We start from the raw sequence: 27,531 nt of genomic DNA, 5'->3' as shown, positions 1-27,531 counted from the left end.
TAACACCCAGATTGCGGGCAGCATCCGCTGATTCCACAATGACCGAGGTTATGGGAGGCCAGAAGTCAACAGGCAGAGGGCGAGGAATTTTATCTAATGAGCAATGCAACACCTCTCTCTTTAATCCATTGAACTGGAGGGAATTTTGTCTCACCAGTCCGCAGTGGCTAGCATACAGCGGTGAAAGGTCTCTATAGAGACAGCATCCTTACCTTCAAAGGAGAAGATAAGTTGCGTATCATCAGCGTAGTTTACTACAGTGATGCCAAAGGATTTAATCAGCCTGATCAGGGGGCAGAGGTAAAGCTTAAATAAAATGGGGCTGATCGCTGACCCCTGGGGTACGCCTTTCCCTACCATTCTGGTGTCAGATCTAAATGGAGGCAGAGTCACCACTTGATGTCTATTGTGGAGGTAGGAGACTAGCCAATCCCGGGCCAAGCTGACCATCCCATAGTCTTCCAGTCTTCTGATTAAGGTAGCGTGGTTCACCGTGTCGAACGCGGCCGACATGTCGAGCAGCACCAAAAATGCTGCTTGGCCACTGTCGACACGCAAGCGAAGATCATCCAAAACAACCACCAGTACAGATTCCGTGCCATGAGCTGGCCGGAAGCCAAACTGGGCTACATCTAAACAGGCATTCGCCTCTATGAAACCTGATAGAGACTTAGTGACATATTTTTCCAAGATTTTAATTGGAAAGGGCAGTAAAGAGATGGGCCTATAGTTTGCAGGACAAAGGGGGTCTAATGTGGCTTTCTTCAATAAAGGCGATACCACCGCCAATTTCCAGCTGTCAGGAACCGTGGCAGTGCTAAGAGACTGGCAGCAGATTGAATATAAGGGAGGAAAAAGCTCTGCTTGGAACAGCTTCCAAAACTTATGTGGCAGCGGGTCCAATGGAGAGCCAATGAGACACTGTTGGCCAAAGTACAGAAATCCTCATAAGATGGAAGAGTAAAGCTAGACAGCACCGAGTGCGCAGTAATCTCCCTTGTGTCAACTGGAGTCTGTATAGGTAATGATTCAATAGTAGGCTGGATGTTAAAAGTACTTGAAGCAGAGAGACCACTCAAAATGGCGGTGATCTTGTCCTCAAAAGTAGAGGCCAAGGAATCACACAGTGCCTGCGAAACAGGAAGCTATTGATGGCACATGCAGGGTTGGAAAGACTGTTAACAATTTTAAACAGGGTTTGTGACTTATTGGCCTCATGTGCTAGCGTAACCTCTAAGTACTTGGCTTTGGCGCTTTTTATCTGCGCTTTATAACCCAGGAGCAGCTGCTTAAAAAGGATTTTATCTGACTCGAGATATTGCTTCCTCCAAGTTCTCTCAGCTTGCCTACAGCGCAGTTTCAGCTGGTAGAGTTCATTGGAGTACCAGGGAGCAGCATGCTTGGGCCTATCCTTCACTTTCCTTAGAGGAATTGCTTTATCTAAGGATTCAATAATCCGTTGGCAAAGGCTCTGATAATTCTTCTCCACTCCTTTTTCCAGGGTGAGGCCACAAGGTAGCAAAGTAGGCAGTGTGGAACATTTCAGAGATTTAGACCACTTTCTTCTAAATTTAGTGTTACCTATGCTATTATCCACAAGGGAGTCATTAGGGAGTTGCAGTGAAAATTGGATAAGGGCATGGTCAGTCCAGCATTGTACGGTTATATCCTTAATCTTGACCCAGGTATCCTCTGCAAAGACCAGATCAAGCATATGACCCCTCAAATGAGTTTGGGAAAGCACCAGCTGCTGGAGGTGGATGTTACTGCAGGCCTGGCATAGTTCTTTATAGGCGGAGTCCAGGGGGCCATTCGATCAAAGATTGAAGTCACCTAGAATCATAAGCCTGGCATGAGTTTTTGAGAGATCATAGATAAGATCCACCAAGTCGTGTGAAACTGTCATGGCACTGCCAGGAGGTCTATAACAGAGCAGGCCGGAATACAGGGCTCCCTTATGACCTTTAAATGAGAAGCCCATCAGTTCAATACCTTGAACGTCTTTGACCTCAAACTCTGTCAGGACAAATGCGTCCCTGAAGATAAACCCCACACTTCCTCCTCTACCGCCCACTCGAGGGTTATGCCTGATCTTATAGCCGGGTGGACAGGCCAGACCAAGCTCCACCCCACTGTCAGCTCTTGTCCAGGTCTCAGTGAGAAACAACACATCCAGACCCTGGGTTTCGATTAAGAGTGAATTTGGCATCCCTTTATCCGTAGTATGGGGCAAGAGTCCACAAACCTAACAATCGGTGGTGTTGACTACCAATTGATGTTGGTGCAACAATTGAATGAATGAATTATTAAAATATTCCATTCTCCTACTTTGCTCATGTTCTGGTAATGTATGTAACTGGTGCGGGGAGGCAGTGGTGCGAAAAGGCACGGAATGGGAGGTAGGTGTAGGTGTCTGCTGCATAATATAAGTCACCCAACCCACACAAGCTAATATAATACATAAAAAGATTAAAATACACAATGTTATACCACATCTATTATATAATAATTTGCAATATTTCTTCTTCATTTTATCCTTCTTATCAATTTCCTTTAGTATAACAGAATCCATCCTCTAAATGTTGCTTGTGGCAGTCTTCCTTCTTCACTCAGCTGTGATTATCAGCCGTCCTATGACACTGGAAGTCCCGCAGGCCTATTGCCACTACTCGGGTCACAAACTAAGACCCTTACCACGGCCCTACAACCTAATTGGATGGTCAGTGTCACTGAAAAGTGCAATCAAAAGAAAAAAATTCTCAATTGTCTCTAGCCACTCTAGGCCTCAAATTGTATCTCGTCTTATTTGGCACAGTCTGGTCCTGAAAAAGTGTCTCTGTATTGGTTGTATTCAACCTGAGATGTGGTGGTAAAGCTTCCTGTAAAATGTCATCATCCTCTTTCTCAGATCGAGTCCAATCTAGGCGTGCATTGCTAAAAGGTACGAATCGGGGGACCCTTTCACCTTCAAAATCGCCAATACCTTCACGGACCCACTGGTCATAAGGCAAAGGCAAGGGTACCTTCTTTCAATGCACACCGTGGATCCAATTTTTCTTTCCGACCACATTCACAGCTGTGCGTGTTGTCAACAATACTTGACGGGCTCTCTCCAGCGAGGCTCCAAGTTCTTTGATCTCTGGAAGTTCTTCACGCACACCCAATCGCCGGGTTGTATGGTATGGCCAGGATCAGTGGAAGCCTGAGGCAAGGCGTCTTGTACCTGTTGGTGAAGGACACGCAATTTAATGGTGAGGTCATGTAAATAATCAATCAACAACGGATACTCTATCTCGGAATACTTCTTTGGCCTTGGGACTCCCCAGACATTTGCTGGACGTCCAAATACAACCTTGTAGGGACTGAGTCCCATATGGGAATGGACAGTTGTTCGAGTAGACAAAAGAGCCAAGGGTAAAGCATCGGGCCAGGCAAGACCCGTGCTGGCCTGTATCTTCGCGAGCTTGAGCTTAAGAGTACCATTATAGCATTTCACCAAACCCACTGACAGAGGGTGGTTTGCCGCATGAAATTTCTGTCTGACACCGAGACCTGCACACACTTTCTGCATTATCTGACCCACTAATTCGCTTCCGTTGTCACTCCAAATCATTCGAGGTAAACCAAACCTCGGGAAAAATTCCTTCAAAAGGACTTTAGCCGTAGACAGAGCAGTATTATCCTTTAGGGGGTAGGCCTCTATCCATCTAGAAAAGGCACACACCACCACAAGGACATACTTCAGATTGTTACATCGCTCCATGTGAATGTAATCTATTTGCAACACCTCAAAAGGGTACGTTGGAGGAGCAAAATGGCATGCTGGGGTTGGTGTTCCCTAACAATACAGTGCTTAACCAGATTATCTGCGCATTTAGGGATTCCCGCATTCTGCCATACAGGGGCTAAAAGTTTACATATCCCTTTAGCACTAATGTGGGCTGGACCATGGGCCATGGTAACTACTGGAAGCACCTAGGCGTCTGGTAACAGCCAGCGCTGATGTTCCGACAATTCTGTCCAACACCTTGTCGCGTCCAACATTCCTGTACCCTCTTTCCACTTACTCAGTTCTTTCTCCGTAGCCTCTCCCTAGATCATTTTTACACTTTCTATTGTGTCCTCACACATCCCTCCTTGTCTGACCCATCTAGCAGCGCCTGCAGCATACATGCGGCTTGTAACATCGCTGGCTGTCTCTTTCGCTATCTGATCCGCAAAAGCATTTCCTCGACCCACATCATCAGTAATCCTCTTATGCGCACTACATTTAACAATTGCTATCTGAGTGGGCAAGGTAAGCGATTCGAGAAGGTCATTTACCAACTGGCCGTGCTGTATCTTAGTGCCGTGGGAGGTGAAAAACCCTCTTTCCTTCCACAGACGGCCAAAACTGTGGGCCACTCCAAATGCATACTGGCTATCAGTGCACACATTCACTCTTTTTCCTTCAGCCAATACACAAGCTCTAGTCAGAGCTATCAATTCAGCTGCCTGGGCTGAATTGTGCCTAATGCGTGCTGTTTCCACAACTGTGTACAAAGTAGTGACTGCATAGGCCGAAGTCGTCTCACCATTTGGGAGCTTGAAACAGGAACCATCCACCCATAGGATCCCATCCGGGTCCAGGAGTGGAGTGTCCTTTAGATCGACTCTACCTTTTGTCTCCTCTTCTGCACGGAGGAAACAATCATGCTGTTCCTGAGTACCTGTTTCTACTGGGATCGGTAACAGCCTGGCTGGGTTTAGGGTATTGCATCGTTTGATATGTACGTGGCTGGCCAAGAGCGTCAGCTCGTACCCTGACAAGCGGGCACTCGTAAGGTGCTGAGTCTTTGTTCTATTTAGGAGGGTATCTACTGCATGTCGTACCATGACAATAAGAGTATTATCCAATACCAATACAGCAGACAGGCGAATGGAAACTGCTGCTGCTGCTGTGGTTTTCAGACAACTAGGTAACGCCTTGGCCACTGGGTCTAATGTGGCCGAAAAATAGGCACATGGGCGCTGCTTGTCTCCAAATTGTTGCGTTAAAACTGACAATGCGCAACCTTCTCTCTCGTGAACGTAGAGTGTGAAAGGCTTACTGTGATCAGGAGTACCTAACACAGGAGCAGAGCATAAAGAAGTACGTAAGTCAGTGAAACTTTTCTGACATTCCGCAGTCCAAGGGAGAGGTTGGGGTGTATCTTTGAGAGTGAGTGCCAACAGAGGTTTCGCTAGCAAAGAAAAATTTGGAATCCACTGCCTACAATAAGAGGTAATGCCCAAAAAGGCACGCACCTCCCTTTGTGTACATGGTACAGACATTTGAGCAATTGCTTGAATACATTCTGGGGTCAATCGCCGTCCCTCCTTCGACAAGAGATGACCTAAGTAGGTAACCTCTTGGCGACAATATTGCAATTTAGAGGGTGAAACCTTGTGATAAAGGTCAGACAAGTGACGTAACAATGAAATAGTAACCTGTTTACAAATATCCTCAGAATCAGCAGCAACCAACAGATCATCTACGTATTGAATAAGGGTGGCACCTGGGGGCAAAGTGAAAGCATCGAGCTGAGTTTTCAAAGCTTGACTATAAATGGAGGGACTCTCACAATAGCCTTGAGGAGCACTCTTGAACCGGAAGCTTCGGCCTCCTAAAGAGAAGCCGAAAATATCCCTACTTTCCTCAGCAATGGGAATGCTGAAGAAAGCATTCTTGAGGTCAATAACAGAAAACCAAGCAGCCGAAGCAGGTATCATTGTCAATAGGGCAGTGACATCTGGGACGACAGGGAATTGGGGTACAACAATCTTGACCTCAATCACAAAACGATAAACGGATGGCTGAGAAGAGTCAGTACGTTTAAGAACAGGTAAAACAGGACTATTGCATACATTTCCCCTTGTCTCCTCAACCACGTCTTTCTGAACCAAATCATAAATAATAGCCAAGAGAGCTCTTTCACCATCACTGGAAATCTTATACTGGGGAATGCGAGGTAACTTAACATTGGATTTGAGAGTCACAATGTAAGGCGGAATCTGCAGGAGACCTACATCATTGGGGCCTGTAGCCCAGAGGGTGGCAGGAAGTGAGCGCAATTCAAGGGGGAGTTGGTCTTTAGACAAATACGCTGGGGAAATCAATTTCTTACCTAAAGTGAGGTGTACACCAGAAGGGGAACAATGCAATGTGGCGTACAGTCTTTTTAATAAGTCCAAACCTAACAAATTTTCACCACAACCAGTTGTTAAAATAAGCGGAGCCTCCAAATCATAAGGACCTATTGAGATGGGCAGAGGACAAGAAACTGGGTTATGAACTGGGGCGCCAGAAAATCCTACAGAAACATTTGTTAAGCCAGACAAAGGTGTCCCAGGGAGTTTAGAGTGGATGATAGAACTCTTCGTTGCACCAGTGTCCAATAGAAACGGCTCTGAAACACCTAGTGCAATGACTTCAATATAAGGCCCATCTTGGTCCACTGGAACTGATATGACTCCCTCACTTTGTCTATGGCTGTCCTAGCTAGTATGAAAACCGTGACTCTCATCCTCGGTATAATAATCATCATTGTAATAATGGGCAGACTGAGCATTCTGCTGATCAAAATAATTCATGGAGTTTTGAGGGGGAAAGGAACGCTGGTCTTGAGATGATGTACCTCGCCCCTACCCCTGGGTGTTGACTGGTAGACACCTCGGCCTCGCGGCCCAGGCATACCACCAGCATGCTGCAACAAAACCGGGCAATTATTCTTGAAGTGACCTTCCTTCTTACAATAAGCGCATTGATTTGGACCCAGTGGGGGCAGGGAAACAAAGGGCTCAGGTTTTTGTAACAGCTTCTGGAATTGGGGAAGCGGCTGGAACTGGCGCTGAGCAGGACGAGGGGGATAAGCCTGTTGCGAAAGAACTTTTGTTTTTAATTCCTTAGTTTTTTTTATCAAGTTTGTCCTTTTCTTCTTTATCCCTATTTTCATAATACTGAGCAGTAGCCAATATCTGAGCAGAAGAAAAAACGGCCCATGAACTTTCGGAATCCTTCAGTTTATTAGAAAGATCGGGGAGCAAATTAAACACAAATTTATCTACAAACAATCGTTGGCCACCTTCCGCGCTCATATCCTGACCACTGTGATCAAGAAACGTCTCCTCAAATCGAGTAAAGAAGTCGTAAACGCTTTCATCTTTATTTTGCTTACAGGCAGCTAACTTATCCCAATTAACTGGCAGAGGGGACATCATAGTTTTCATCAAAGCAATGATCCTAGCGGGAAGGTCTGCAATTAAAGCATCAGGTTTAGCACCACCCACTTGGAGTCCATCTGCGGCAAGGATAGCAGCCCAATCAACCCCCAATTCTTGAGCATGGTCTTCTTTCCGAATCCTAGCCCATAATGGTTGTGGGACCACATTTCCCATCAACATGTCTATATCGGCTAAATTCATAATGCATGCATCAACAGTCTGGGACAGCTCTTTGTAATAACCAGCAGGATTTTTACGGGGGTCTGGTAAGGATTGTTTGAGGGCCAGAACCTCAGATCTTTTCCAAGGAACATGTACCCATACACGTTGAAAGTGAGCGGGTATACCAAGATTATTGCCCTGGGGTGCAACCGCTTCTCTACACACCGGGGGAACCTCTCTCATAGGATAGCGTTTCAGTTTCCTTTTAACAGAAAGATTGGGTTCAGACAGACACCGGTAGGTAAACATTGTCCTAAAGGTGACAAGTGTCCTTACGAATCTCTGACAGAATATCGAGGCTGAAAATATCGACAGACAAAATATCGACGTTGGAATATCGAAGGCAAGTATATCGACACCCTATCTACAACATGATAAGTACAAAAATATCGAAACAAAAATATCGATGTTAAAAATATCGTAATTAAAAATATCGTTTTTTAAAACAAAGGTAAAATTAAGTAAATAGTATTTATATATATTTTAAACTTATGTTAAAATGTGTTATAATGTTTAAAATTAATAAATAATACATATTTACTATTAAACATTTAATTAAAATTAATTATTAAATATATAATATATACTTAAATAATTATAATATATACATTATTTTTTAAATAATTATAAAATATTAACAAATACTACAATTTAAAAATACATCAACACTCATAAAATAATAACATAAATAATAATAAATAATTATATTTAATAAATAACAACAATTAAATATACTTTCAATATTTTTAAAATTTATTAAATACAACATTATGTAACATCTTAAATACATAAATAAATATAAATAATATTGAATAGCATAAGGGTAAAAATTACTATTCAAACTCCAGAGGGTGCAACAGTAGATAAAGCGTTGGATAGCGTAAGTGTAAAAATTACTATTCGAACTCCAGTGAGTGCAACAGTAGGGAAAGCGTTGGATCGCGGGTATATAAAAATGACTATTCCCACTCCAATGAGTACAACATTAGTGAAAGCGTTGGATAGCGTAAGAGTAAAAATTACTATTCCCACTCCAGAGAGTGCAACAGTAGGGAAAGCATTGGATAGCGGGTGGGTAAAAATTACTATTCCAACTCCAGTGAGTGGAACAGTAGAGAAAGCATTGGATAGCGGGTATGTAAAAATGACTAATCCCACTCCAATGAGTGCAACATTAGGGAAAGTGTTGGATAGCGTAAGAGTAAAAATTATTATTCCCACTCCAGAGAGTGCAACAGTAGGGAAAACGTTGGATAGCGGGTGGGTAAAAATTACTATTCCAACTCCAGTGAGTGGAACAGTACGGAAAGCGTTGGGTAGCGGGTATGTACAAATGACTATTCCCACTCCAATGAGTGCAACATTAGGGAAAACGTTGGATAGCGTAAGAGTAAAAATTACTATGCCAACTCCAAAGGGTGCAACAGTATGGAAAGCGTTAGATAGCGTAGATTGGCTAATTACTATTCCAACTCCAAAGGGTGCAACAGTATGGAAAGCGTTAGATAGCGTAGATTGGCTAATTACTATTCCAACTCCAGAGGGTGCAACAGTAGGGAAAACGTTGGATAGCGTAGGGGGGAAAATTACTATTCCCACTCCAGAGAGTGCAACAGTAGGGAAAGTGTTGGATAGCGTAGGGAGAAAAATTACTATCCCCACTCCAATGAGTGCAACATTAGGGAAAGTGTTGGATAGCGTATGGGTAAAAATTACTATTCCAACTCCAGTGAGTGGAACAGTAGGAAAAGCATTGGATAGCGTATGGGTAAAAAATAATATTCCAACTCCAAAGGGTGCAACAGTATTGTAAGCGTTGGATAGCGTAGGTGGGAAAATTACTATTCCAACTCCAGAGGGTGCAACAGTAGGGAAAACATTGGATAGCGTAGGGGGAAAAATTACTATTCCCACTCCAGAGAGTGCAACATTAGGGAAAGCGTTGGATAGCGTAAGGGTAAAAATTACTATTCCAACTCCAGTGAGTGGAAAAGTAGGGAAAGCATTGGATAGCGTATGGGTAAAAAATAATATTCCAACTCCAAAGGGTGCAACAGTATTGAAAGCGTTGGATAGCGTAGGTGGGAAAATTACTATTCCAACTCCAGAGGGTGCAACAGTAGGGAAAACATTGGATAGCGTAGGGGGAAAAAATACTATTCCCACTCCAGAGAGTGCAACATTAGGGAAAGCGTTGGATAGCGTAAAAGTAAAAATTACTATTTCCACTCCAGAGAGTGCAACATTAGAGAAAACGTTGGATAGCAGGTGGGTAAAAATTACTATTCCAACTCCAGTGAGTGGAACAGTAGGGAAAGCGTTGGATAGCGGGTATGTAAAAATTACTATTCCCACTCCAATGAGTGCAACATTAGGGAAAACATTGGATAGCGGAAGAGTAACAATTACTATTCCCACTCCAATGAGTGCAACATTAGGGAAAACGTTGGATAGCGTAAGAGTAAAAATTACTATGCCAACTCCAAAGGGTGCAACAGTATGGAAAGCGTTAGATAGCGTAGATTGGCTAATTACTATTCCAACTCCAGAGGGTGCAACAGTAGGGAAAACGTTGGATAGCGTAGGGGGAAAAATTACTATTCCCACTCCAGAGAGTGCAACAGTAGGGAAAGTGTTGGATAGCGTAGGGAGAAAAATTACTATCCCCACTCCAATGAGTGCAACATTAGGGAAAGTGTTGGATAGCGTATGGGTAAAAATTACTATTCCAACTCCAGTGAGTGGAACAGTAGGAAAAGCATTGGATAGCGTATGGGTAAAAAATAATATTCCAACTCCAAAGGGTGCAACAGTATTGTAAGCGTTGGATAGCGTAGGTGGGAAAATTACTATTCCAACTCCAGAGGGTGCAACAGTAGGGAAAACATTGGATAGCGTAGGGGGAAAAATTACTATTCCCACTCCAGAGAGTGCAACATTAGGGAAAGCGTTGGATAGCGTAAGGGTAAAAATTACTATTCCAACTCCAGTGAGTGGAAAAGTAGGGAAAGCATTGGATAGCGTATGGGTAAAAAATAATATTCCAACTCCAAAGGGTGCAACAGTATTGAAAGCGTTGGATAGCGTAGGTGGGAAAATTACTATTCCAACTCCAGAGGGTGCAACAGTAGGGAAAACATTGGATAGCGTAGGGGGAAAAAATACTATTCCCACTCCAGAGAGTGCAACATTAGGGAAAGCGTTGGATAGCGTAAAAGTAAAAATTACTATTTCCACTCCAGAGAGTGCAACATTAGAGAAAACGTTGGATAGCAGGTGGGTAAAAATTACTATTCCAACTCCAGTGAGTGGAACAGTAGGGAAAGCGTTGGATAGCGGGTATGTAAAAATTACTATTCCCACTCCAATGAGTGCAACATTAGGGAAAACATTGGATAGCGGAAGAGTAACAATTACTATTCCCACTCCAGAGAGTGCAACAGTAGGGAAAACGTTGGATAACGGGGGGGTAAAAATTACTATTCCCACTCCAGTGAGTGGAACAGTAGGGAAAGCTTTGGATAGCGTATGGGTAAAAATTACTATTCCAACTCCAGTGAGTGGAACAGTAGGGAAATCGTTGGATAGCGTATGGGTAAAAATTACTATTCCAACTCCAGAGGGTGCAACAGTAGGGAAAACGTTGGATAGCGTAGGGAGAAGATTTACTATTCCAACTCCAAAGGGTTCAACAGTAGGGAATGCCAATTAATAAATATTTACAAAATATATTACACATAACAAATTGTAATTATTTACAATTAAATTACTTCCCACCCTATTCCCCTATAAACCCACAACCCACTCTGGTACTAAAACATAACATTTAATAATAATTAACATTAATTACCAATTAAATAAATAATTTATCAATTAAAATATTTAATTGCCAATTAATAATTAAATAAAAAATTAATTATTTACAATTAAATTACTTCCCACACTATTTCCCTATAAACCCACAACCCGCTCTGGTACTAAAACATAACATTTAATAAAAATTAACATTAATTGCCAATTAAATAATTAATTTATCAAATAAAATAATGAATTGCCAATTAATAATTACTATTAAATTACTTCCCACCCTATTCCCCTATAAACCCACAACCCACTCTTGTACTAAAACATAACATTTAATAATAATTAACATTAATTACCAATTAAATAATTAATTTATCAATTAAAATAATTAATTGCCAAATATTAATTAAATAAAAAATTTATTAATTACAATTAAATTACTTCCCACCCTATTCCCCTATAAACCCACAACCCGCTCTGGTACGGAAACATAACATTTAATAAAAATTAACATTAATTACCAATTAAATAATTAATTTATCAAATAAAATAATTAATTGCCACTTAATAATTACAATTAAATTACTTCCCACCCTATTCCCCTATAAACCCACAACCCGCTCTGGTACTAAAACATAACATTTAATAAAAATTAACATTAATTACCAATTAAATAATTAATTTATCAATTAAAATAATTAATTACCAATTAATTATTACAATTAAATTACTTCCCACCCTATTCCTCTATAAACCCACAACCCGCTCCGGTACTAAAACATATAATTTACTTAAAAATACATTTATTAATATATAAAAATAATACACATATAATATAAATTAATTTAAATACTTTACAAAAACATATAACACATACATAATAAAAATCTAAAAAATAATACAAATATCGATATTAATAACATCGAAATTAGTTACATCGATATATATGCTATCGATATTACTAACTTCGATATTACTTACATCGATATAAATGAATTCGATATTACTTACCTCAGGGTCGATATTCTGTCCTACGATATTCTTGACATCGATATTCTGTACCTTCGAAATTTTATACACGATATTTTGGTAGGTCGAAATTTTCAACTCGATATTTTGACTGTGTACCGTCCTTACAGCATCCTCAACCTCAGCACCCACAATTATCCCTTTATTAAAGTCAGCCTGAACATCTAGCAGACCCTGGGGAGCTAATCCTAATCCCATGTCCTCCCACTCTTGTCCAAGAATAACACACATAATATCAAAAACATGTCCCTTTGCATTGGCGCATCCCACTGCTGGAAAGTGTCCATGATATTTTGTATACCATACTGGGGACCATTCATGATCCACTTGCGGGCAAGGAGATCTAACGCATCTCGCTCTTCGGGACCTGGGAGCTGACTACGGGTCTGCCTACGAGGAAGAACAGAAGTCATGTTGAACGACCCAAAGAAAGGGGACAAAAAGCCAGAAATGGTGTCAACCATCCGCTTACGAACTGAGGGGGAATTCGACATCAGGACAGGGGACAAGGTATTAGGCGGGGCAGAAGAGGGGGTAGAAGAGGGGGTGACGGGAATAAAGGGAGTCTGAGGCAAAGGAGGTGGCGGGATTGGCATTACCGGAAGGGGCAGTGGCAGAGGTGCAGGGACCGGCTGGGGAACAACAAGTGGCTGAGCGGGTGGCAATAGTAGGGGTGCATTAGCACCCGGTGCATAGGGCGGGGGTAATCTCAAAAGGTGAGAAATTAAATGATCCTTTTCGGGGTCAACATCTTTGTCTGCAGGGGAAGTTGGCAACACCGGATAACACTTATCTATTGCCATACGATGTTGTCTATCTGAGACCTCAATCGCATAATCAGTCTCATTGTCTTTGAACTGCTGGGCAGCCTGTATAACAGTCATGCCCTTTTCCTTCCTATCTCTTTTCATTTGTTTAATTTCTTTCTGTTTGGCTTCCTTGCGCCAAAGGCGAAAGGAGTCAAACATAGCCGGCCGGGCTTTTCTCTTAAACAATGTAGCTTCCAAATTATCTAATATATCAGGCTCAAAACTACCATTTTGTGGCCACTGCAAAACACCATCTTTTCTCGTATAACGGACACACACTTCATTAAAGGTGATGGGGCCTACACCATGTTTAGAATAAAGCTCATAGGTGGGAGTTCCAGCCGGAGGAATTGGACAAGAGTCCTCCAGTCGGGAATCCCTATCACAACATCAACAACACCATTTTCTAAACTTACTGAAACCAGGCATCGTTATTTCACTGGCTCCTTTACAAACATCAAGGGGTTAATCAATCAACACAGCACAAATGTACTCACCCCTCGGCTTCGGCTTTTGCAAGAGCCGAATCAAAAATCAAAAACAAAGAAGTGGGAGCTACCCACTATTACTTAACCAAATGTTCTCTTACACCAACAGAGGTCCGTCCAACGTCTCGCAATACCAGTCATCACCAAAGGGACCAAGGCAGGGCTGCAGTCAGGGCAGCAGTCACCAGCAGCCGTTGGAAAGGAGAAGCCTCGCTGCAAAGACCTTCGGCCCACTTTCGACATGCAGGGGTCAATCATGTGGTGCGCTTCCTCCAGAATTTCCTTGCGGGGCTCCTCACGACCCTCGGGCTCGACCGCTACCTCTGAAGCCGCCCCACGTTGGGCTGCCAGTTGAAGAACCGGGCCTAGAAGGGCCTGGCGGCGCAGGGCATGCCTGAAATCTCCGAGTTCACCTGCCTTGTTGTACAGAGACACGGAATACTCTGTTAGCGTAGAAAACCAAATTTATTAGCTGCAGCTATGCACAGTTGTCCCAGAAGTACACCAATAGTAGGTTCTCAGGAGACTGCCCCTTCACTCCGTGGCTCACAGTCTTTTATAACCATATACACCCACAGAAAAATACTCCCCATGCACCAAATATTAGCCAATAGGAAAACATTCAAAACAAGACACCATGTGACCAGAACGTCCCCCTTGAGTCGTGTTCTTGCCCAACCCCATAAGTCAATCAATGACAGCACCTATAGGTCAATCAGTAATGGCAGAACGTGTTTGTGTGCTTCAAAGGACAACTTGAGAAATAGGATAATGCAGGGAAAGAATACCGAAGGCCAACAGATAAGATAGGGCAGGGAAAGAATACCGAAGGCCAACAGATAGTTGGGACAAGGATTAGTCAGTCTAGACAAGGATTAGTTAGTTTGGCTAGTTCCTGGAATTGGCTTCACAACAAGGAAGGGGTGGGGGTTATTTGACACGTAGTAGTACAAAGGGCAAAAACACTTGGTTTGCCAAGCTGTCTGAGTGAGGGCAACACAAAATGGCGACGGAATACAAAATGGAGTCGAAACTGAATTACCTCAACTTACAGAGAGGTAAACTCAACAGTACAGCTTTCCACCATGTCACAAATCCCACATGCACACCGTGACTAAGAGCTGTACTTGTTGCACTGGTGCGCTGCTGGAAAGTTGAGATATTGGTAAACTTGTTTTTGCTAATAAATGATGCGTAAAAGGGATTTGTGTAAGATCTCTAACTTTTTACACATTTTTCAGTCATTCTGTGTAAGGTATGTGACCAATATGTGACACATAATGTGATCTGCGAAATGAATGTACTTTCTTCTGTAGCATGCCATAAGTTACTTTCTTGCAACCTATAGTTCGCAATCACAGCAGCCAGGTAGGTGTTTGGTTGCAACATCTGCCCTGCCCCCCCTCTGCAGCTATACAAAAATCAGAACATAGCAGGTGATCAAGAAAGTGCTTGACATTTTCCATAAAACTGATTTACCTAGGCTCTATTCCAGCCCAATCACTGTTTCATTCCCTGCTCAAGTAACATTCTAAGGACATCAAAATGTGGAAGTAATGTCACATACAAGAACTAATAGTGGACGACTGCCACTGTGGGAAAAACATAGCCATCTTAGGCCTATTCTAGTGCTAGTGATTGTCATTTGTTGCTAACAAATATTGTCTATTGATTTCAACCAATAGGATTTTAATGTTCTGCCCCTCAGCTAACTGACCGCTCATAAGTAAATGTTCTAAATAGCACGTCCCACAAATTGACCCATTTGGTAACAGGACAACAAGACTTTTTTAGTGTGCAGAGAGAAATGCCAATGCCAACCTCGTGAAATTTTATTTGCAAAGCAGGCAAGACAGGTCTTGTCAAGTTAAACACACAAAGTGCACAGAGAGGACTGAGGTGGCAGTTTGCGAGGTGAATGTACATGCAGAGGCATATTTTGCTTATGGGCAAAAAATACATATATTGTTTGAAGCGCCAAGACTGGGAAAGGACGAAATTCTGGCCATCTATAGAAAACAGTGAGTTAAGCGCTTACTGAGTGTAATTCTGCAGCGCGTGCCTTTTATCCCTGCAAGGGTAACATTCAGAGTATCATTAAAAGGGGTAAATGAAGCATTTGTTATTTACAGCATTGTGCTGTAGCAAGGATGCAGTAGCAACTGTTATATTGAAAGACAAACATATTATATTGCTGTATTTCTTATTTTCCTTAAAAACCCCCACACACCTACGAACACAATATTTACTTGCAGAAATCTACCAGAAAAATGAGAACTTTAGTAAGAAAGGTCAGTCGGTTAAGTGCTCACTGTTGAAATCTGTGTTGTTAGAATCGCACAACGCCAAAGCAGCTCTTCAGTGTTCCGAGATCAGTTTACTTTGTTAACCACTTCTGTTGAACAGTACTTAATTGACATAAAGAAACACAAAAACATAAATGCAGAGAAAAATCACTTATGACCAACAACTTCCTAGGTCAAGAAAACGAGTCCTGTCAATACACCTGTTATTTACAGCGCTGCGAAAGGTAAGACTGCCAGTTATATCTTGCCCTGCCTAGTAAGAATATGTTTTGACAACATGTTAGTCCTAAGCAGCAAATCAGGCATTTTCTCCTGAAAAAACAGCACCTTGTCGGTACCTTAAACTTGAGAAGAACACTATCCGCCTGTTACATACCGAAAGAAGGCATTGTTTTGTTGAACGCACACCTCGTGTCCATGCTTGTGATCTCTAACAAATGTTGTATTCCTTAATTAACAGCGATACGGCAGTGCAGCCTGGCTTCGCTATAGCCTTTGTTCATCGCCTTAAAAAATGAAAACAAAGGAAAGCACACAGAGTGAGAGTGCAGCGTCCGCACCGAGACGAACACCATAACAAGAATTGACAGACTGTGCAAAAGGAAAAAAAGAACAAGAACTGCAGCATCTTATCAGCAGTAGGTTGTTCAAGTTAAGGAATCAAAATAGCTGCCGCCAATGAAACAGCCTTACTGCTTGATCAGGGAGCCTGCTGCTTATTCCCTGCAACTCACCTACTGTTTTGATCACCTCTATCACCTCAGTACCTCACGGTACCCGCTGTGCGGGTCCCGCATCGCCCGTCTTGCTGGGTGCTTCGCCGAGGATCAAAATCTTTGCCTGGAACTTCGGTTGCATCGCCGGCGTGAGGAGAACAGACCAGCAGGGCTGCGAGCGCCAGGTGAGGGACAGGGACTCCATTTCCCAGGAGTCCCTGCATTGCCATCACCTGCACCTGGACGTTCTCCCTGTTTTCCCCGCCCCCGACCACCGAGCTAAAGGTGCCCGCCTGCTCGTGGATCAATGGGAGACGCCTAACTGCCTTACTGCTTGATCAGGGAGCCTGCTGCTTATTCCCTGCAACTCACCTACTGTTTTGATCACCTCTATCACCTCGGTACCTCGCGGTACCCGCTGTGCGGGTCCCGCATCGCCCGTCTTGCTGGGTGCTTCGCCGAGGATCAAAATCTTTGCCTGGAACTTCGGTTGCATCGCCGGCGGGAGGAGAACAGACCAGCAGGGCTGCGAGCGCCAGGTGAGGGACAGGGACTCCATTTCCCAGGAGTCCCTGCATTGCCATCACCTGCACCTGGACGTTCTCCCTGTTTGCCCCGCCCCCAACCACCTCCCTCCTATAACAGGACCTGTTGTTTCCCGCTGCGCGGGAGCGTCCCGGGAGAAGCCCGGGACAAGGGCGGGACAGTCTGCGACAGTCCGCGACTGGCAGAGACTAGACTGGGCCAGGAACGCTGTTTATTTATCTCCGTGAGTGATTTCTACCCTTTGTGATAACTACGAAGTACCATACCCCTTACAAACGGATATAAGGGGAGGTCTCATAGTACTTGTAAGTAGTGGCTTTTGGACAATAGGCTTGTTATTTATTTTGGGCCACTGTGATTGCTGAGTGTTGTTACAGGTATGTCTAAACAAAAGCAAGGTACTGCTCCTTCTAACACCATGGATAACTATCTATTCCAAGTGGTCGCTAAGATAAACAATGATAGAAGGTCTTCGCTGGGGTTGAGCCCAACACCTACTAATATCTCAACCGAATCACCCCGAGTTAATTTGCAGGAATTAGAAGACTCCAGCGAAGCAGTGGTGCTTTCCCATATTAGTACTGAGAGCCCCGCTCTAAATGCATCCTCACCTGCTACATTGAGTAAAATAGATGAGGTTGATCAGGATGCCGCAGACTTGGACCTAGAAATAGTGGAGGATAACTCCCCTAAACCTGTGCCTGTTCCTGCGCCTAGGGTGACTAGAGGGGCCACAAAGGGACTACCTAAGCGTGGCGGATTACGCTCTAGCAGGAAAAGACCAGCTACTCCACCTAGGAAAAATAGTACAGAGGATGTAGGGGTTGAGGATGAGGGCAGTATGTTATGGGATGAGGCCAACATTAAGAAACTCATGGGAATGTTTGATCAAAAAATGAGGGGTATAATTAAGCCATTGTTATCTAAGATTGACCAACTTACTGACAAAGTTAACAAGCTTGAGGGTCTTCTGTTGAACACAAATGAAAACATGGGGGAAATACCAAACCAGGTGGTGGACAAAATTGAGCAAACAAAACATAGGGAAGGTGGAATTGGAGAAGGTAGGGAGTCGTTGGTTCCGACCCATCCACTTATTCTCACCCCATGCTCAACAGCAAACATCCATCGCCCAGCAGATCCGTTGATAAATAACGGGTCTAGGAAAGATTCTTTTTTGGAACCAGGTCCAATGGAGTTAATTGTAGAAGCATCCCCACTGATCCTGGTCCTAGCTAATGTACCAACCCTGAAGCTTGGCCAGACAGAGTCCCCCCAATCACTCTTAAGTAAAGCTCTATATTGGCTGACTAATAACATGCACATCACCCACTGGGGTAAACAAAAACTCTCAGAGGAATTACTAACTGCCAGAAGAGTGAAATGGATAGGTAGTAGCCCTAAAAGATTTGAAGGCGACTGTGTGGTGCTTAACTTTAAAGGACCAGAAGTATTATCTGATATTTTACCTAATCTTCTGCCCCCTCAACGTAGAACAGTAGAAATCATCCCTCTCACACTTGACTTCTTTTACAGCAGAAGTGGCTTTATTGCTAAACCAAGTGTTCTGAGGACCAAATGGACCACAGTGGCTAACAGAAGGGGCGGGGGTGGGGTTGCCCAAAGTTGTAACTGGGGTGTAAACTTAGAAAATAGATTTGCAGCATTATGAACCCTAAACGAGTGCGATTGACTCGTATATCAAAATAATATGATAGGATACTCTCATGTTGTGAAAACAAATAATGGTAGTGTTAATAAGGAGGGTTCATTAGCCCCGACCCAGGTAGCCAACCGCATGGTAGCTCCCAACCGTAATAAAAGGGAGGGGGGGCCCGATATCTTGGAAGGGTATAGCAGTCTAGTCCGGTGTAATGGCCATTACCCGAGTTTCACCTAGATGATGCCATTGGCATCCCTTCAAAATTTTTAGTAACAGAAACTACACAGCAGAACATAAATACAAGCAACCTTTCAAGACTTGGCCAGTCAGGGCCCACCAGAGCTAAATCAACATTGACCTTTATTTCTTGGAATCTTGCTGGGATAGCGAATAAAGTAACATCCCCTGAATGGTGTACTTTCATCGACTTACATGATATTATACTATTCCAAGAAACATGGTCACCAAGCCCTGTATATCGGGTGGGGTGCCTCGACTTTTTTATTTCTGCAGTGATAAATGGCAAACGCCGCCCATCAGGAGGTATGCTGATTTGGGTTCGCCAGTCGTTGAATTGCACAATCCAGCAAAGATCCCTTCCTACCGGGGATATACTATCAGTTAATATTAGATGGGATAACGGTGAAGAGCTAGCCCTTTTTAATATATATGCTAGGGGGGTCAGAGGGGGAAAGACCTCAGACGTAATAACGGTCCTCGAACAGGAGCTAGAATCATTGCCCCTAGAACAATTTATTATTGTTGGGGGGGACTTAAATACTACTTTTGAACCCCTGGGTCAAGAGGACAAATTCTTAGCAGAGGAAGAGGATAGCAAATGGGGAATCCCCCAGCTTGAGATAGCTGCAGTTAAAAGATGGAGTTCGGTGGCCATTCAAGTGAAGAGCCTCTGTCTAGCTAGAGGCCTAAGAGCCGCAAATGGTCGCACAACCTCTGACCGTGTTGGGAACAACACATTTGACAACGGTCGGGCATCCAGTAGAATAGACTATTTTCTGTTAGACACCAGGGTCTGGATCAAACTGATTGATATGACCGTAGTAAAAAGAATGGAAAGCGATCATAACCCGCTGTGTATGGCCTTCAAGTCCTATCTAGAGGAAAGGGGGGTAAGCTCAGAGGAAGAGAGGGTGACCTTGGACCTAGTATGTACAAACAATCAGCGGCATCTAAAATGGGGGAAGCTAGTAGAGGATGAGGGGAAGCTAGATGAACTTAAGAGAGTAGTAGGAGAGGAAGTAAATAATATAAAACTACTCACAAGTAACCCTAACTTTCGAGACATTTTGCTGGAGGCTCACAAAAAACTCTTTTGCAGACTGCAAACATTCTTCCTAAAACCAGTAGGCCACAATAAGGGCAAAAACACCAAAGTAGGCAGGGGTGGTATGGTAAAAGTTGTAGACTGGCACGCCAGAATCTTAGTAGAGAGCTTCAATTGGGGAACGCCGATGCAGTCAGGGAAGCCAGGGATACCTATAGACGAACACAAAAGCAGGCGAAGAGGCTGTGGAACAAGGAACTATGGGGTGAGCTCAAAACTGCATGCGCGGCCAAAGATTCGAAGTTATTCTGGTCCACGGTAAAGTGGGATAGGGGAGGGTTGGCTGTCCCCCCACAAAACCATGTTGCCATTGACAACTGGATAGAATTCTTCAAACCTCAATATGCTCGCAATCAGTCGCAAGCCTGTGTTACTCCGCCACCAACTGTTTATTACAAGCATAATGTGTTTAATGAAAAAGATGTAAGTCTTGCCCTTGACTGTGTAATGGGGGGAAGAGCGCCAGGCATGGACGGTATACCAGTAGATGTCTACCTAAGTGATCGGAAAACATGGTGTATATATTTTGCTTGGCTTGCCAATGCAGTGGCGATGGGTGGTGAAGTACCTTTGTCCTCGAAAGGAGCGGAAATTGTCCCAGTGTTTAAAAAAGGTGACAAATCCCTCCCCAGCAACTACAGACCCATCAGTCTCATAGATTCAGCTCAGAAACTGATGGGTCGTATGGTGCAGAATAAGCTTCAAGTATGGATAGAGGAAAATAACATTTTGAACACATTCCAAGCGGGGTTCCATCCCTTGACAAGTTCCATCGACCAGGTGTTTTACTTCATTTCCCTGTACTGGAGGAACGTCACCTTAAACAACGGCCCTCTATATGCTGTTGTTGTGGACCTAAAGTCAGCTTTTGACTTGGTCCCCATGGACAAGCTTTGGAAGGTCCTAGCTGATGCAGGGATAAGCCAAGAACTTCTTACTCTCCTTGTACGACTGCATGAAAATAATTATGCCAAAATTAGATGGGGGTCACAGGGAGAAGTAACCGAGCCTTTCCCCGTAGAGCGTGGGGTGAGGCAAGGTTGCGTTTTAGCGCCAACACTGTTCTCGATATATATAAATGGTATAGTAGAATTCCTGAAGAGATCCCCTTCTGATGCCCCCAAAATAGCTGGTTCACATGTCCCCGTCCTAATGTTTGCGGACGACACGCTTATATTATCACGTACATCAAGCGGTCTCCAAAAGGCGGTCAACGCATTTGGTGAGTTCTGTGATTCCCGAGGTTTAGAACTGAACACCAGCAAGACAAAGTTTATGTGTATGAACCGCCGCTCGTTGTTTAAAGGCGTTATCACCTTTAAATGCACTCCCCTTGAGCAGGTAGATGCTTTCACTTACCTTGGAATAACACTACAGGGGAACTTGAAATGGAACACACACATAGATACTGCTGTATTAAAGTTTAGCCAACTAGCAGGAGCATTACCACTAAAGCATAGAGCTTCTTTTACTAAACCAGTAAATTGTGTTCTAGAGATCTATCACATGAAAGTTATTAGTGCTAGCTTGTACGTTTCAGAGCTATGGGGATTTTGTAACCTAGCAAATCTGACTACAGCAGAAAACAGGTTTTTTCGGGGGCTGGTAGGGGTGCCGCAAAGCACGCCTACTGTTCCTCTGAAATTAGACCTTGGTAGGAAAAACATTGCGGACTTAGCGAGGCTGCGCCCACTGCTATATTGGAGACGTCTAATGGTGACCCTGTTGTAAATAAAACAGCGGTATTATTAAGCATTAGCTGAAGCCATAATGCATCAGTCCAAATATCTAGTATAGGGATTTCATTTTGTATTTCGAGTCCACCATTTTCATGCCCTACATTGCCATGTGCTCAATGTTCTGATTGTCCTACCTCTCTGCCAGTTACACTGTGGATTCTACCTAGCAACAGTTATTATTAGTCCTTCTTGAGAGTGTAGCGCATGCTCAGCAGAAGTAACAGTTGTTCCTTATTAGCATAGCCCTCCCATGTTTTAGAAATACTGTTAGCTCCACCCACTGATATATTTGGAAATGTCCTTACGTGGTTGTAACCTCTGTCTAAGCTGTAAGCTGAACCCCTTCCACTGTGTATAAAAGGGGCCATGTGCTTGTATTCAGTGTGCTACTCTGTACAATACTGTAGAAGTGTTGTGGAGGTTGTATCACCACCTTTAAAGGTTTATTAAACTATGTTTTTGTATTTCCAGTTTCCTTGCCAACTTCATTTGTAAGTCTAAGGACTTTGTACACAGAAGGGCGAACCCTTTCGGTACCTTTGGGCCTTGCTGAGGCCTGAACTCATCAATTGGCGCCCGTCACGTGGGGCTCATCGGCGACTCGGAGGCTCGAAGGACTGGTCGTGACGAAGGAGTGGAACTCTGCCGGGGAAGTGATCACTGCCAGCGGCGTCTTTAGTCCTGGCATCCTGAGGTATTTCTTCCTTCCTTCCGATCTGACCATCTGGGTGGCGCCGGTCTTCGACTGAGACCTCTTCTGTCGGTTTGCTGTGGATAAGCTGTTTGAGCAAATTGTGGAACTTGGCAAGTGGAATCTGGACGCTCGTGCTTGGTAAGGACCAATGTATGGTAATTACTGTGAGTGTTTATGGTAGCCAGTGATTAGCAAGGCAGTTTTAGGATACGCTTGCTGTGGTTTATGGATATGGATATGGATATGGAGATGTTTGGATGATCGATCATATTATGATTATGAATATGGGTATATATGCGTTGCAACACATATAGGTAGGCAATGTGGAGATTTTTCTCCAACATATGGTTGTGAGCGGCGCAACGATTAAGTGCCATTTTTCTGTATAATATTGTGTATTTCGCACTATTTCTAGCATGCCTGCTTTTAGCGCACTACGTAAGTGGTGCTGCTGTGGAAACCGGTTAAGTCTTGAAGAATCGCAGCCGGCTCCCCCAGAAGGGACGCCGAATAGGGACATGTATATTAAGTTTGGTCTTTCCCCTATAATGTACAGCACATTGTGGAGGAAGTATACCAAGAAGGATCCTGAGTTGAGATGGCCTTTGTATGGTTCGTTTGATGTGCGCAAAATTGAGTATGTGGAACAGTGCCTGTGTAAGCGCCGAGCGAGACAAGATATGTTTGAGAGTGTGCGAATGTGGGTGAAAGAAGTACGTGAGCGTGAGAAACGTGAACATGCGCTGATTGAGAAAGAGCAGAGGAAGAATGTGCGTGAGAAGGCGCAAGAAATGAGACAACGTGAACAAAAAGATGCGGAAGAAAAACGGGAAAAGGAACGTAGATTGCAGATATCTGGCCAATATCCCATTCGTCGGCCTCTTTATCCTGTACTTAATAATGCTGATGATGATTTTTCATTACTAGATCGTTCTCCGCCTCCGTATGCTGGCCCGTCTGCTCCGAATGGGGAAGATGAGGATTCTCGATCATTTAAAGATAAGGTAGACACGCGGTCTAAGCTAACATCTGATCGTATGGCGGAGCTCCGACAAATTTCTTATCGTATTCTTAAGGGTACAATTCCTCTTGCTGAAATATTGTTGTCTCTTGAAAAATGGCCGGACAGGGAAAAAATTTATTTTCTTGAAACCTTTTCTGATGAAGTAGTCGGGGCTTTTCGAAAATATTCTCCTGTTCTTGAACCTGATGACATAATACAAGATAAGAAAGAATTGCGTAAAGGTCTCTTTTCTCCTTCCCAGGCAGCTGATGCAGTTCGACGGTTATTCGTATTGCGGGATGAGGCGTCTCGGTTACGAGAAGAAAAGCGACAAAAGACGGTGGACGACAAAGAGACGGGTTTGAGTGGCGACGGGAAACAATCACCTATCTTTTCTTCAGATAAGGTCGATATTGTGCATGTTAAACCTATGCGAGAGGCAGCGCCTTTGTATGTTCCTCCTAAAGGAGCGGGTACTAGTTCAGATAAAGATTCAGCTGATGCCCGAGGGTATTTTATCTATAATTGGGTATATACTCCTTGGAATAGAGCGGATGTTATGGCCTTAAAGAAAGCGTTACCTGACCCACGGAAAAATCCTGCTGCCTTTTATGATGAAGTTGAGGGGGCTTTGAATTCTTGTACTATGACATTAGCTGACATTGATTTATTCTTTGGTCTTATATTACCCCCTGACATGTGGAGATCAGTACGGAAAATCGATGATTTAGTGACGTTTAAAGCTAAATGGGAAGACATTGAGGAGGAGGACAGAGCTAGGAAACCTGCGCAGAAACCACCCCAGCTCATTCTAGACCTCCCTGCTGCTATTTTGATTAAATTAAAGACGATTATTCCCCCTAAAAAGATTGACTGGACTATGTTAGCATCTTGCAAGCAAAAGATAGATGAATCAGTTTCTGACTTCTTTACGCGATTTGAAGAAACTTTTCACGATTTCAGTGGTCAGTCTCTGACGGATGACACGGGTCGACATCTGTTTGTAGACAAATATGTTTCGAATTTATTACCGGGAGTAGCAGCTCGGTTGAAAGCAAGTGAAAGCTCCTGGACGACTTCGACTCCGGCATCCCTCCTGACAATGGCTCAGTATTACGAGCGTCAGGAACTAGAAGCAAAAAGTAATGAAGATAAGAAATCTAAGGATTTGAAAACAAAAGTTATGTTAGCACAAGTGTATGGACCACCCCAGAGAGGAAATAATAGAGGTGGTCGGGGTTTTTATGATTCTACATATAACCGCACAGACTTGGCTAAAGATCAATGTGCATATTGTAAGCAACGAGGCCACTGGGCCAATGAGTGTCCTTTAGCGCGAGAACACAGGGCTATGGGACGGGGTAGAGGTTTTGGGAGAAATCGTGGGGGTTTTTCTGGACCACGAGGTAACCTAAATGACAGGGCTAGATTCGAATCTAGGGAGCAACAACAAGGAGGGTCTAATACCTTTGATAGACGAAATCAGTATCAGATGTCTGACTATGTGCACCCCGAAAGTCATGATTCCCAATATGCATAGGATTGCGTAGGATGGGGGGAGGAATCAGTTGAAGTACCAGTAGATCAGAGGGGTCCTTATGTTACAGCACATGTTTTGGGTTCTACTGATCAGTTTCTGGTTGATACAGGGGCTACTCGTAGCGCTTTGTCTAAACAATTGGTTCCGAGGGCTCCCCTGTCTGGCTTAACGATCACATCTGTAGGGTTCGATGGAACACCTTCTCTTAGCCCATTATCCCAACCCCTTGCATTTCATGTCGACAAATTTACAGCACCATGTCCATTCTTGCTTTCCTCAAACACGCCTGACAACATTGTGGGTCTAGACATGCTGAAACAGTTTAGAGCCACAATCCGCTGCTCCCCTGAAGGAGTACGCGTGATTTTAAATGACAATTACCCTGCAAAAGAGAGAGTGTGTATGGTCGCTGAAAGTGCTGCATTAGCCTCTTTACCTCACACGTTGTGGGCTACTTCAGACACTGATGTGGGACAGATGGTCATTCCCCCGGTTCGCATTAGTGTAAAGGAGGGAGCTGTGTTGCCACGCCTGCCTCAATATAGGATTTCACAGGAGGGTGAGGAGGCGCTCATACAGATTGTGCAGGATCTCATTCGAGTGGGGGTGGTGGAAGAAGTCCCATACAATGTTTGTAACAGTCCTATTTTACCAATCTTGAAGAAAGACACTGATACTAGGGTATATCGATTTATTATTGATTTGAGGGAGGTGAACAAGATAGTGGTGCCCCAATACCCTGTTGTTTCTGACATCACGACACTCCTTACCTTGGTCCCACCAACAGCGACAACATTCTCGGTTGTCGACCTGAAGGACGCCTTCTTTTCGATCCCTATTCACCCTGATAGCCGTTACCTTTTCGGCTTCACTTTGAATAATCGATCGTATAGATTTTGTAGAATTCCACAGGGCTATACTGAGAGCCCTAGTATCTACAGTCAGGCATTGAAAAGACAGTTGGATTCCTTTGTCTTGCTTGAGGGGGTAGTGCTTATTCAATATGTCGACGATATTTTGTTGGCTGCTGACACCCCTGAGCAATGTGAGACTTGTACGTTGTCTTTGCTTTCCTTTTTGGCTTCTCACAATCATAAGGTATCTAAGAAGAAATTGCAATTCTGTAGACCTAAGGTGACCTACCTAGGCCACCTTTTGTCTAAGGAGGGGCGTGCACTTACATCAGATCGTATCCAAGCCATCCTGGACACACCAACACCTTCTACACAGAAAGATGTTCGAGCATTTTTGGGTCTTACGTCCTTTTGTAGGCAGTGGATACTGGGGTTTTCACATATAGTCAAACCACTGTTAGCGCTATTGACAAAAGACACTCCAATTCCCCTTCCTTGGACAGATGAATGTGAAAACGCTTTCCAACAGTTACGTCAGGCCCTTTGTTCAGCACCAGTGTTAGGCACTCCTGATTACACGAAACTTTTCACATTATATGTACATGAGAGAGATGGATGTGCGTCATCTGTGTTAGTACAGATGCACGGGGACAGGCAGCGTCCGTGTGCATATTTCTCGGCATTGCTCGATCCTGTCGCTCGGGCATTGCCGGGGTGTTTTCATTCGGTCGCAGCGACAGCTGTGTCAATACGTCAGAGTGAGGGAATAGTGTTATCTCACAAGCTGTTAGTGTTGGTTCCCCATGCTGTTGACGCCCTTTTGAATCAAACAAAGACGCAGCATTTAACAAGTGCCCGTCTGACTGGATATGAACTAACGTTGCTGGCTCCCCATATCACATTGAGGAGATGTGCTACGTTAAATCCAGCAACATTGTTACCATTCCTGACGACTCAGCCTGAGGCACAAGAAGCACATGATTGTATTTTTGTGACTGAGGAACAGACAAAGGGTCGTATCGATCTCCAGGATACGCCTTTCTCAGATGTAGATGGAGAATTATGGGTGGATGGCTCCTGCCTGAAGCTACCGGATGGTACGACTTCGGCAGCATATGCCATCACTACTTTGTATACTATCGTGGAAACAGCACGCATACCACAGAAATCATCCCAGGCAGCGGAGCTGATAGCATTGACACGAGCATGTGAGCTTAGTGCAGAGTTGTGTGTGAATATTTATACAGATAGCCGCTATGCTTTCGGAGTAGTGCACGACTTTGGCCTGCTCTGGAAGGAAAGAGGTTTTCTGACATCACACGGAACACAAATTATGTATGGAGAACTGGTGCACAATCTTTTGACTGCCCTGACATTTCCTAAGAAGATAGCTATAGTGAAATGCAGTGCACATAAGAAAGTTATTGACAAAGTAGGGCAAGGAAATGCTTTCGCTGACCAAGTAGCACGAGAAACTGCAATGAGACCTGACTCCACTTCAATGTATGTTGTGAAGTCACAAGCAGAACGA

Source organism: Lissotriton helveticus, chromosome 5_1, assembly GCF_964261635.1.
Source record: "Lissotriton helveticus chromosome 5_1, aLisHel1.1, whole genome shotgun sequence".
Taxonomy (NCBI): Eukaryota; Metazoa; Chordata; class Amphibia; order Caudata; family Salamandridae; genus Lissotriton; species Lissotriton helveticus.
This window is presented reverse-complemented; position numbering follows the sequence as displayed.